Below are 13,484 nucleotides of genomic sequence, written 5' to 3' on the forward strand. Positions count from 1 at the left end.
CCCGGCCCCAGGCAGCCTGGCCAGACCCTCAGCCCCGGTCTTGTTGAACTTGCAGAATAACTGATGGTGTCATGCATGTTTGCATTCCAGATGCAGGCCTGCCCCTCCCTGTCCCCAGAACCATTCTGCCCCAGTCATCTGCATAGACAGGTTATTCCTGTTTCAGAGACAAGTGTTGGCAAATCTGAATTCATCTCCAACCAGGGGCCCTCAGGAGTCCAGTCCACTCGGCATACTGGCCTCTGCCTGGAAGGGCCCTCCCTGCTCGAGGAGTGCCTTCGTTTGTAACGGGGTGCAGCCACCCCTTCCTCCCGGGCGGCTGGGAGGGCCTGGCACAAGACGCAGAGGGCCGGGTCCGTCAAGGTGCTGGGGAAAGTGGCTTCCAGAAATGTGGGTCTCTATTTGCAAACCCTGGCTCCCCAGGGCCCTGGGCTCCGCAGCCAGCCTCCCTCCCACTTTTACCCCTGCTTCTGCTTTTCAGATTCCTCTTTCCTCTGGCCTGGCCCCACTCCAGACTCCCACTTCCCTCTCCCTCCTCCTGGGCTGCCCCACCTGTCTGCCCTCCCCACACATCTCCCGCAAGGGGTGGACAGTCCTTGGCGGGATGGGCAGGCCTGGGTGGAGGACAGAGCAGACCCAGGGGGCTCAGCAGTGGGTCCTGCCAGGCCAGGTAGGGGAGGGTGACTCGGCGGTCCCTACCACCCAGCACTGGGCCTCCCCATAGGGCAGTTATGGCCAGCCCGGCCGGAAATGGCATCTCTGAGGTAGGTCTCAGAACAGAGAGGAAAGCCAGAAGATCCACAACCGGCCACGTTCCCCCGACTCACCAGCCTCGGGAGGAAGGCGCGTCTGCACAGCCCGGCACTGCTCCCAGCGGTGCTCAGTTACTCACATTTCCTGGGTGGGGTCACTGCCTCTGCACCACTTTCCCTCCTCCCCCTGGCTCCTCTTTCTCTCTGCCCTGAGTGCCTACATCTGATTTATTTTTTTAAAACTCGGTTAAGAAGGAATGGCTGAGGCCCCTGAAACATTCTGTGCAGTCTTTGGTACCAGACACTCTGGGGACAGCAGTCACATTAAGTGTGGGTCTGGCTCAACCCCAAGGCGGCCAGGCTTTCCATGCCACCACCTTGGGGCCCTAAGCTGGTAGGGTTCCACCTGCTCGTTGGCCAGCTGAGGCCCCAAGAGCAGAGGTGACTTGCCCAAATTCCCACAGGGTGCAGGAGGGGGAGGAAGGGAAGCTTCCGGTACCTTCTAAACCCATGCAGGAGGATGGAGGAGGGGTCCACGGGAGGCTCAGGGAGCAACAGAGCCACCCAGTTATGCAGCCACACATGCGGCTCCCCTCTGAGGGGGCCCCTGGCCTGTCTACCTTTGACCCAGGTCTGACTTGGCCCAGGTGCCTCTACAAACTGGTTACAGGCGAGGCTGAGCTTTCACGGTCACCGCCCCACCCAAGGTGGGGGCAGTGAAGCAAAACCTGGAACAAGTCTTATCTCCAAACCAAACCCTATTATCTGACTGTACAGGAAAAGGTGGAAGACGATAAAGCCCAAGGAGAATGCTTCCTGTTGGAAGAAAATCCATCCACGTGTTAAGATTTCTGGGCCAGAGTACGATGGGGATTTGAATGCTCTCCCCCAAAGAACGCAGCCTAAAGCCTGTGCCCAAGTGTCTCCCAAGCAGGGTCTTATCCCCATGGGCGGAGAACATGGAGGGATGGAAAGAGACAGACAGTCTGGCCACTTACCAGCTGAGCTTCCGAAGGCAGTGCCCGACCTGGAGCGTCCCTGTGCCGGTCTGTAAAATGGGCAGTAGGATAACTGTTAAGATCAAACGCGATCCTGTTATTCATGAACAAATGACACACCCTCAATGCACGCAGGCTCTCTCCCTCTTCTTTTTAGTTTGCCATTCACGGCAGCAGTTAGAAGATATTAGGGGTCTCCAGGAGGTGTTTCAGCATGGGCCAAGCAGTGCTGGAAGGAGGAAAGGAAGTAACTCTTTCCCACCCTTGAGCCCCCCCCCCCCCCCCCCCCCCCCCGGCACGACAGGAAAAAGAGGGAGAGGGCTGCAAATTTACCGGGAAACAAAAGGGCAGATGACTCCTAGGGTTCTGGAGGAGCATTGGAACGTAAACCATCCACATCCTAAGGATGCCATCTGGTAAAAAGACTCTAAAACTTGTTTTTGAGGAAACCCACGTTTTACTGTCCCCTCCGGTCTCCCGCGGCAGGACAGCTTAGCGTTCGTCCCGAGTGGAGTCAAAGGGAGCCTTTCCTACCCGGGGCTCGTGCCCTCTGCCCGCCCTCCCGGCAGGAAATGGGATTCGATCGGCGGGTGTGCCCGGCGACGCGCCGCGGGCCCCGACCCAGAGCCTAGCTGCTTGCGCGCGCCGCCGGGGGGCGCCCCTGAGCCGGCCCCTCGGGGTTCCCCACTCCTCCGCCCGCGAGATCGGAGCTGGGGCGGGGGCTGGGGGAGGCCGGGACAGGCGCGCCTCGCGGGGAGACAGGCGGGGGGACTGCGGCGCTTGCGACCCCTTGTTCCCGCTGCTGACAGCCACTGTCCCCAGAGCGCCTGCTAAGGGGCGGGCGCTTTAAGGGCTCTCAGCCCTTCGTCCATCGGGCAAGGGGGGCCCCACGGTTATTTCCCCTCCATAGAGAAAGGTGAAGGGCTTGTGCGGGACCCCGTCCTAGGTCAGAGGCCCCCACCGGGCTGCTCTGGCTTCCAAGCAGGGCTGGACTAGGCGGCACCCCATCCTCCTCGCCTGTATTCAGGGGAGAGCGGGCCAGCTGGGCTTGCTGCGAGTATGGGGACCGCAGATGGGCCTCGCTGGGTCTCAGCTATAGCTGAGGGCAGCCCGCCAGCCTGCAAGGCGTCAGGGACACAGGGTGTCAGGACCAGGCATGGCCTCAGGACGGTCATAACCGGTCTTTTTCCTTTCTTGGGGAGCAGCTGCAGAAACCCCAACCAGCGTGAGTTCCTCCGAGACCTCGTGATGGGGACTGCGGTCAGGAAAGCAGTTTAAATGCTGGCTGTGCCCCATCCCTTCTGGGTGACTCTGGGTATCCACAAGGAACACTAGCAGACCACTCCCTCCACTCGTCCACACTCATCCCACCCAGCCTTGCCAGCTCTTCAGACTCGGCTTAAATGTCCCTCTCCGAGTGAGCACCCATGTGCTGGGAACCCTCTCCAGCCACACCTAGATGGCAACAGTGGATCTGTGACCCGAAAGCTGGGCCCAGCCAAGTCCCCCCTCCTCACCACCCCCCTAGGCCTAATCCCCCAAAGAATTCACATTTCTTACATTTTTAAGGTGCACACATCCTAAGTTTGATGGTTTTTGTCAGATGTACACACACACAGCCCTCACCTGCACCCAGGGACCTGGGCCATCCCTGTAGCCCCAGCACCAGCAGGTAACAGACAATCAAAAAAAGACAGAGCAAAATCTAGATCGTTCTAGATCTACACATCCTAGATCGTTTCGTAGGCTCTGAGGAATATGGTCTGGACCTGGGGTACCACATTTTCTGACCAACATGCAAGATTTTGAAAAGTTGTTTTTCTTTGGTTTGGGGTTTTATTAGGGCTGTGGGGCTCGAAGGGGGACGCCATGGTGTGGGGGAGGCTGCTGGGCAACGGGGGCAGGAGAGGCAGGGAGGGCTAACCTCCAGGGAGGACACAGAGGGCAAGTTTACCCCTCACCACCAAGGCCACGCAGGGTTCTGAGCACCACGGCAAGGCCGGGACAACAGCTAACACTTCTGCGTGTCCCCCAAGGTGGGGGGGGGTCAGCATTGTCCCACGGATTCCCTCATTTAATCCTCCCACATACTCTTATAAATCCAGATGAGGAAACCGAGGAAGAGCAAGGTCAAAATAACTTGCTTCGGAACCCACTTAGTAGGTGGCAGAGGACAAGCTGGGACCCGGGGGGGGATTCCCGACTCGTCTCGTGGTCACCACTCACACTGCATCCTGGGTAGACCTGGGCTAAGAGGTGCCCTGCTCCCTGCCAGCCCACCTCAGCCCTCTTCCCTGATGCCACCTTCTCAGCGGTGGACGTCAAAGCCAGCTGTGGGCTCTTTTGAGCAAGGAGACAGCTCAGCTCACTCTCTGGGCACCTTGCCTTTTAAAATAAAAATGTTTTATTCCAAAATAATCATAGACCCTCAAGAATTTGAAAAAACAGTTGAGATATACCATGAGTGAAACTCGGAAACATCATGCTATTGGAAAGAAGCCAGACACAGAAGGCCACATGAGACACTATTCCAGCTATATGGAATGTCCCGAGGAGGCAAATCCATAGAGACAGGAAGCAGACTAGGGTTTCTTGGGGCTGGAGGGTGTGGAGAGTTTAGAGGGTGGTTGCTAACAGGTATGAGCTTCTTTTGAGGGTGATTAAATGTTCTAAACCTAGGTTGTGCTGATGGTTAATACAACTCTGTGATTATACTAAAAGCCATTGAATTTTACCCTTCAAATGAGTGAATTGTATTGTATTATATGTCAATAAAGCTGAATTATATGTCAATAAAGCTGTCAAAACCAAACAAAAGGACTTCTAGTCTTTGAGTGGTAAGGCCATCCCTGACCCATTTCAACTCCCACTTAATCTGATTTGCCTATCACCCCGCTTTCCCTATTGGGGACAGCTTACATAACTAGACCATACTATCAAAAGTCTCCCCTTTTTAGAAAAGACCAGAGAATATGCAAGCTTATAAGGACAGAAATTAGAGTACAGGTTGCCAGGGGCGGGGGGTAGAGGGCATGGGGAGTTAATGCATAAATGGTGCAGGGTTTCTGCTTGGGGAGATGGGGAAGTTTCAGCAATGGAATGTGGTGAGTTTAGCTCAATATTGTGAAGGTAATTAATCCCATTGAACGGTATGCTTGGGAGGGATTGAGATGGAAAATTTTATGTTGTATGTGTGTTTCCACAATTACAAAAAAAAGCAACTAAAGAGACAATTTCAGTTAAACACAATACATGATCCTGGTTGGGATTTAACAAGGAAAAAGGCCCAAAGGGACATTATTGGGACATGTGAAAAAATTGGAATATAGACTGAAAGCTTAATATCAACTATATCAATGTTAAATTTCTTGAACTTGATAACTGTACTTAAGGTGGTTACATAAGTGAATATCCTTGTTCTTAGAAAACATGGCAGTATTAAGTGTTGAAGGAGCATGATGTATATAACCTACATTCAACTGTCCCATTGACAAACAGATATCTAGATATCTAGATAGTTAGCTAGTCAGAATGATACAGCAAATGTGGCAAAATGTTAAAAAACTGTTGGATCTGGAGTAGACAGGGATCAGTAGGAGTTCTCTGTGTCTGATTGTACCATTTTTGTCATGGTCCTATAAATTTGAAAGTATCTCAAAATTAAAAGTTGAAGAAAAAGAAAAAGAAAGAAGGAAAGATAAGAAAAAGCAAACCCAGAGTCTTTCCTCCAGGGCTGTGAGTTCGGAGCCTGCTAGCCTGGGACTTCAACTTTCAGTACACACACCCACACACACGCCGACCCTTTATTTGATTCTGTATACAATTCAGAGTCCCCCCATTTCTTGGTTTGCTTGGTCACTAGAACCTCCTCCCTCTCCAGACCCTTTTTGTAGGGTGACCAGATTTGGCAAATATGCACTTTATCGGGCAACTCCATGGGGTCCAGTCTCAGCAGATGCAGTTCCACTTTGCGAAAGGGCCCTCGACCTTCCCCAAGCTCAGCTTTGACCGCCAGACGCGGGATAGGCGTCCCGGGCCAAGCAGGCCTAACACTTTCCCACCTCTCCACCCCGGCCCCCTCAATTTCCACACCTAGAGGGTGGGCCAACACTCGCTAGCTGGCAGTGGGCCGCAGGGCGGGGTCCCGACGGACTTCCGCGCCCTGCCCAGATTGAACTACCAGTCCCAGCAGGAAGTGGGTCGCGCGGCAGGGCTCTGGCGAGCAGCCACGCCGCTCCCCGGTCCGAACTACACCTCCCAGCAGGCCGTCGGCCGCGGGGCGGGGTCTCAGTGGGCGGTCACGCCACCGCCAGGCAGAACTACCATTCCCAGCAGGCAATGGGCCGCGAGGCGGAACCCACCCGGGCGCGGAGAGCCTCCCGCGCAGTGGGATCCGGGTGGTGGGGTGGGGCTACTCTGCCCTACCCTGCGGAAGCACCTCTTCCCTGCTGCATCTGCTCACACGGCCGACTTTGGGGGTCGCCTACCCGAGCTCTCCTTCCCCGCGAGCCTAAGCTCGAGGAGGTTGGGGCTGGAGAGAAAGGGGCCGGGGACACAGACCGCAGCTTCCTGACTTTCCGTCCAGTGCCTCAGCCAGCACCCTTTCCTTTCCCCACTTGGTCTGTAGGGTTTCCGGAGAAGCCCAGTGAAGGCTTGGGTACCCCGCGTCTGGGTATGCGGGCGGGCTGCCCAGGCTTCACCTCTACCTGAAAGCACCAGGTGAGGGCCCGGGGTGGCAGGAGGGGCGGCCCACTTGGGCCCTGACCTGCAGCACCTCTCCAAGGGCTCTGCGCACAACTCCGGGTTGATGTCCAGCGGCCCCTTCTGCCTGCACAGGCTGCTCATAGAGCCCCGAGGCGCTCCAGGAGGGACTTACCTGGCCCTGAGTGCAGGTCAGGTGCCCCGGGACGCGGCCTACTCCGTGGCGCGAGCCGCGCTGAGACTCGCTTTATCCACCCTCCGGGCCCAGGCGGCCTCTCTCTCTGTCGAGGCCTCTGCTCAGCTGATGTCTGGCTCCCAGTGGGACTCAAGTTACACCTGTATCGGGAGCAGTGACACCACAGTGGCCATTGGCACGCTTTCCGTCCCCAACCCCATTTTCACCTTTCACACTTTCTGATCTGAACAGACAGCATTCCATCCCTGATGGCCAAGGTGGATGGAAGACACCTAGTCCACCAAGGGACATCCTGACACCTTCGTGCCAGTGAGATTTCATCCTTCTCTTGTCCTTAGGGCCAGGCCAGTTACTTTGTAGAAATAAACCAATTATTTGTGTTTTTTTTTTCCATAACAATTTTATTCACTCACCAAACAATCCAAAGTGTAAAATCAGTGGCTCTCGGTATAATCAAAGGTGTGATTTCATCAGCACAATCCATTTTAGAACATTTCCGTGGCTCAAAAGAGATATCCCCTTTAATTTTGAAACAATGAGGAACAGCTTTGGAAGGATGTTCAAAGTAGATTGCAGGATCCCTTTGGCAGTTAGTGTGGGGTTCATGCTCCCTGGTCAGGTGGTCTCTAAGCAGCCCTGGAACTCCTCCTGGGAGGTGGCTGGGGCTTGGTTTTCCAAGTGTTTCTGTGAACACAAGCAGCCTTTTGTGGAGGAGCCCCGCTGCCCACTGGCATGACAAAATAGGTACCATAGAAACTTGGAGCATCCACTGTCAGCAGCATCCGCCTTGCGGGGCCCAGCACCCAATGCCTGAGACAAGAAGATTCTGGGTGACTTGCCTGCGATGAGCCAAGGGCCATCTCATGCCCCTCTCCTGCATCCAGGGAATGCCATCCCTGGCTCCCTGGGGACCCAGTGGATGGGGTGCAGGTACAGCCACAAAGATGTGCTAACAGGAAATGTGGCCCAGGAGAAGGTGCCAAGCCCACAAGCTGGGCTCTTTCCCTGCCAGGTCCTGGGGAGTGACTCAGGAGCGGAAGCTTCCTGGACCTGAGGGTCACCCTCCCTACACACCTCCAGGACAGTGTGGGCAAATGGATAATTTCCATAAGAGTTTGATAGATGGTTATTTACCAGTTGTAAATGGAAAGTCATTGTTTTAATAACACCTTCCACCTGTAGTGAAATTACAGTTGTCAGGCACCGTTTTCAAACCTTGCACTGGCACAGGTCTTTATAGCTCAATTAGAGCAGTTGGGCCTTTTGTTTGTTTGTTTGTTTTTTTGCCGACGTTTGAAACCAGGTCCTTGCGATCAAAACGAGGGGAGAAGGAGAACCCAGGAGCGCTCCCCTCGGCCGGCCGCGGCCCGGGTCTGCCCGCCTCCAGGTCCTGGGGCTGCGACAGGGCAGCCGCGCATCCCCCTCCGGCCGCCAGAGGTCGCCCGCACCCTGGAGCGCCCGGCCGGCTCCCAGGTTAGCCCTGGGCAGGGGCTCCGGGAGGGCCTCGGGCGGTGCATGTAGCTAGACGTGCGCCTTGGCCCTGCCTCTTCCGCTGGGGAGAAGCGGGGAGGGTGGTCTCCGGCCCTCCTCGGACGCAAAGGACGTGGGCACGCAGACATCGGCGGGGTGCCTCCCCTCCCCTCCCTACCTCTCCCATCCTCATCCCCACCCTTCCCCTCTTTGTCCTGGGAGAAGGGGACGCGGACGGGCGGGTGGGGAAATGCTCGGTTCCTGGCTCAGACCAGAGAAGGACATTTAAGCAGGGACAGATCACCTGAGGCGAGGGGGGGGACATCCCGCCCCTCAGGAAGGTGCACAGAGGAAAGGACCGTGTGGAATGGGGGAAGCGAGGCCCACCACAGCAACCCAGAGCCATGGCCCCTCCGCCGTCCACCCACATTTAGAGAAGGGGCTACTTCCAGCAGACAGAGCCCTGCTTCCATGTAGGCCCGGGGCTGGTGTTACAGGGCCAGGAAAGGAGAAGCCGTCCAGAGGGGAGCCGCCAAGGACCGTTCCAGAGAGGTGGGAATGAGCAGGATGTAAACACGCAGCTACTGCAAACACTGATGGAAGGGGTCATCTGGGGGTCTTAGGCAGAGCCGCGTCCAATTCCCTGGAGAAGGCAGGGAGCTTGGGGCCGGGGACCAGGGTGCCAGGGAGCTTGGGGCAGGGGGCCAGGGTGCCAGGGTGCCAGGACTCAGGGTAGCGCCCACCTAGCTGGAGAAAGGCCCCAGCTTTCAGCCCCCGCCCCTCACCCTTGGAGAATCCGATGAAAGCTAGAGAGCTGCCCCCCAGGAAAGCACAGAGCAGAACCACACACCACGCTGCGTCTTGACCTTCCAGGGAGATGGAAGGAGAGGGTCCATTATCCGCCCTTGGGGATGAAGTGCTAAAGAACCATGCCAGGCCTGGGACAGAGACTCCTTTAAAGAAGCACATCTGTCCCGTTCTCCATCAGCCCTCCATCCCCCTCCACAGCTGTCACTAGGGTAAACTGAGTCAGTGACCTGAGAGGCCAGCGGGCAGGGGTGGAAGAGGTCCCTCTGCCAGCTCACACCCAACCAGCTCTCTCCCCACTGCCAACTGCTTGTTTTTGAGGTGGTCCCTGACATTGGTTTTAACCCAACCACAGGCTGAGTGTCCCTGGCCCAGCCATTCTCCACCAGGGCTGCTGCTTGGGTCTCTAATGGGACCACCTGCTCTGGTGGACTCGCTGCCCCTTGCCCTTGGTGGGCTTGTTCTCCTCTTCCAGCTCTCCCTTCCCCGTGCCCTCGGTGGCAGAGCTCTCCCCATGTCCCCCACCTAGCCCCCACCTCATGTTCAGAAAGTTTTCCCTCCCCTCTTCCCACCCCACTCCTTCCACTTGCCCCTGTGGGTCCTCATTCCCTGGGGAGAAGAATCCTTGGATTGTCAGCACCATTTACATTTTGTTCTCTTCTCCCCTCACTTCCCTCTTGAAGAGGAACCCAGCCTTCCTGTGGTGGCCCCACAGCCTCGTGAGCTTACCCTTGTCCCTGCCTCTCCCTCCCACAGCCCAGCCTTCCCCTCGTGTACCTTCTCCCTACCTTCCTCATATTCGAACTCTGGCCTCCTTCCCTTCTTCCCTTCCTTGCTTCCATGTTTTTTTCTTTCTACCTAGGTTGCTTGATTTTTTGAGATTATCCAAATAATTCATGCTTGTCATAAAAAAGTCCCAAGATTGTAGCAGCACAAAGCTCTGACACTTCTTTCTCCCTGGTCCCATCTGCCCAGGAGACACCCATACCTGAGCTCCCTGGTTTCCATGCTCCATGTGGTAGCACCACTGAGCTGTGATTTCATTCAAGTTCTTAATTGAAAATAAAGAGAAAGCAACTCTAATACTTAAGTTTGGAAAATAAATTATTTAAACATATTCTATAGCTCCTGGCATCTGCAGGAACAATGTCCCAAAGGACAGGCCAAACTGGCCTCGTGCAGTCACCTCTGGGCACAGAGGTCCCAACCTTGGGTGGCCCGTGAAGGCCTCAGCCTCCTCTGCCTCAGGGAATGGGATGTGGCTGCCACCACATTCCCCAGAGTGGGTTCCTCTTGGTGGCCACCGTAGATCCGAGGTCTGGCATAAGGGCATCTGAGAGGCAGAATCCAGACCACGTGCTGCATCCTGGCTGCGGGGAAGGCTGAGAGGGCCTGAACCTGGCTTCTGGGGCTGGAAGCAAGGACCCAAAGGTGGAGAAGGCTCCTGCCCAGCCAGAAGGAAAGGCGAGTGTCTCTGTCGTAGTTGTCCAGGGCTGCTGGGACAAAGTACCACACATGGGGTGGCTCAAACTACAAGAATGCATTGTCTTGCAGTCCTGGAGTCTAGAGGTCCAAGAGCATGGTGCCAGCAGGGCAGGACCCCTCCTGTGGGGGGCCGGGGGGGCCCACCCCACACTTCTGCCTGGGGTTTAGTGGGCGCACAGAAAGCCACGGGGGCCGTTCATAGACTGGGGCGGCACAACCACGTCTCCCCTCCAGCATGTGGCCATCTCCCTCTCTGCCTGTGCCCAGTTTCTTCTCCTTATAAGGACACCAGCTATGTTAGGTAAAGGGCCTACTCTACTCTAATTGAGTCATGTTTACAAGTCCACATTCACAGGGGCCGGGGGTTGGGACTTGGACTCGTCTCCTTGGAGAACTCACAACTCCATCCCCTTTAACTCTCTAGGGGCTCACCCTCCACCCCACCCCAGCTCAGCAGCTTTTGCCCCACATGCTGAGGCTCCTGTACCCTGCCTACTCTCCTGTCCTCTCTGCTTCCTCAGAGCCCCAGCACGGCCCCTCCCCACTCCTGCCCCATGCTCCCCACTTCTCACTTGGCTCTCACCACAGATCCCACCTCGATTCACCTCCTTTTCTGCCGGCAGCACCTCCACCAACCCCAGGACCCTAGGAAGGGCTGATATTTAGGGCACCCGCACTGTGTGTCTTAGGTGTACTAGGTCCGTTTGGCCCTGAGAGCCCCCACCCGCGAGAAAGACCTTATTAATATCCCCACGGACAAGGGAGGAAACCGAAACCTAGAGAGGAGGAATGTCCCAGGGGCTTGGCTGCCTCCACCCCTTGAGCCCCTGGGGCAGTGTCCACTCCCTTCCCTGCAGAGGACCTTTGTGTTTCCAATCAGCCAAGGGCCATGTGTGCTCCTAAATACATCCTAGAAGGAGTCACGTCCTTCCTGCTTCCTGATGGCGTGATACATCTGGAATGCGTGTGCAGCATAATGGGGGTTCCCGGCCTCTCCCCAGGAGCATCGGAGCCTTGAGCACTCAGGGAGCATCTGGAAAGCTGATTTCAGGGGTTTTAGGCTCTTCAGGGATTCTCAGGATCATGTAAATGGAGGAAATCCTACTCTAGAGAGCTTGTTGTTTTCTAGGAGTGGATTTAAACTCTTCCGGGCCTGTTCTCTTTACAGGTCAGTAGCTGAGATCTGAAAACGGTGGAAATTTGCTTTGTGGCTCTGGAAAGACTGTAAAACAGGCGCTCAGTGGCTGAACTCAGAGGCAGCCATGGGCACCAAAACCTTACAAATGGGAGTTTCTGGCAATTCCACTTCTAGGAATTCTTCCTGAAGGAATAATACCCAAGGTCATGCAGAAAGCAATCCTGTGCCAAAATTACAGAGAGTCCACCCAAATCTGCCTGTGCTGTTAGCAAGCACAGAGGCTCTGGCTGGGATGTGACAGGCACTGGGCAGGCCTCCCTCCTGCCCCTCCTCCCGCATCTGTCCTCAATCCAGGCCAGGTGAGTACTCACCGCCCAGGTGCATACACGGACTCTGTCCTCTGCCTGGGACCCTCCCTTTCACCCAGGCCCTGTCATTTGCTTATGCAAAGCTGAGAACAGAAAGCCCAAGTGAGGGAGTGTGGGCAGGGAAATCTGCTCCATTTGGGGTTTGCAGTGGTGGGGTGGGGTCTAGAAGCTCTTGCTGACCCAACCAGAGCGCCTAGGGAGTCCCCATGGGTGCAGGAGATCTGTCAGCCTTTGGGAGGTGACCTAGAAGCAAAGGACAAGGGGCAGGTCCCAGACCTAGGCCCAGATTGCCTCTTCGTTGTCATTTTCCCAGTGTTTCCCAGAAAAGCTCCTGTTAGGCCACTCCAATGACTCTTTATGACTTCTTTTCTTTTTTATAGCGTTATTGAGAAGTAATTCACATACCATATGACTCACCTATTTAAAGTGAACGAGTCAGTGTTTTTAGTATATTCATATGAATCAATTTTAGAACATCTTTGTCACCTAAAAAAAGAGGCTGTCATCACCCTCCCACCAAGCCCCTCAGCTTTGAGCAACCACTAAAACTACTTTCTGTCTTTATAAATTTTCCTATTCTGCACTTTCATATGAATGGAATCATATGATATGTGGACTTTTAAGAACAGCTCCTTTCATTTAGCATCATGCTTTCAAGGTCCATCCCTGTATTAGCACATGTAGTACATGTATTAGCACATGTAGTACTTTGTTCTTTTTACAGATGAATAATAGTCCATTGTTATGGATATACCACATTTTGTTTATCCATTCATCGGTTGATAGACATTTGAGTTGTTTCCACTTTTTGACTATCATGAGTAAGGCTGCTATAAACACTCATGAACGAGTTTTGTGTGGACATATGTTTTCATTTGGGGAGGGAGGTATATAACTAGGAGTGCAATTGCAGGGTCATATGGTAATTCTGTGTTTAATTGTTCGAGGAATTGCCAGATTGTTTTCCAAAGTGGCTGCACCATTTTACATTCACCATCTTCATGACTTCTTAGGGCCCTTTTGCCTGCAGGCCCCTGGAATCACACGCTGTTCCTTTCTCATGGCTGTGGCCAGCGCCAACTCTGGGACTCCCCAAGTACCCCCAGCCTGGTGGCCTCTGAAGATGCAAGTACATAAGCTCATGTGCTCTTTATGGCATCCACCAGGACGAGACGAAAATACTAAACACAAGAAAGCCAGTGCCCTGGGAAATCAGGCAAAGCCTTATATTCACTGTCCTGGTCCATGTTTCCTCCTTCCCTGATTTAAACAGCCAAACAGCAGGCCCAGCCTTCCTTTTCATCCCAGCATTTCTCAGAAGTCAAGGTGCCACAGCTCATTCAGAGCACCTGGAAGTCACGGGCTCTTTTAGGAAGCCTATGAGTACGGACATGTCTAATTCCATCCCAGGAAAGGTGGACCATGTACATATTCTTGTATATGAGGTACAGGAAAGCTGAGTGGTTAGTGCACAGGCTCCGGGGTCAACAAAATTTCAGGTCGAATCCCACCTCCCTCCCTACCATTTGCATGGACTTGGGAATCTACTCAATTTCTGAGAACCTCAGA

General features: G+C 54.6%; 1 protein-coding gene across 8 annotated transcripts in view; it reads right to left on the reverse strand.

Annotated features, from left to right (window-relative positions):
* CAPG (capping actin protein, gelsolin like) overlaps positions 1–13,484 on the reverse strand; it is a 93,749-nt gene that overhangs the window by 10,088 nt on the left and 70,177 nt on the right. For 2 of the 8 annotated variants that reach the window (XM_077134781.1, XM_077134779.1), the window contains exon 2: positions 1,751–1,800. The gene's annotated coding sequence lies outside the window, so the exon portion shown is untranslated. Of the gene's footprint in view, positions 1–240; positions 330–827; positions 961–1,750; positions 1,801–2,083; positions 2,372–6,626; positions 6,759–13,484 lie in introns of those variants that run through there. The other 6 variants (XM_077134780.1, XM_077134777.1, XM_077134778.1 and 3 more) reach the window with 6 other exon arrangements.

This window comes from Tamandua tetradactyla, chromosome 17 (assembly GCF_023851605.1).
Source record: "Tamandua tetradactyla isolate mTamTet1 chromosome 17, mTamTet1.pri, whole genome shotgun sequence".
Taxonomy (NCBI): Eukaryota; Metazoa; Chordata; class Mammalia; order Pilosa; family Myrmecophagidae; genus Tamandua; species Tamandua tetradactyla.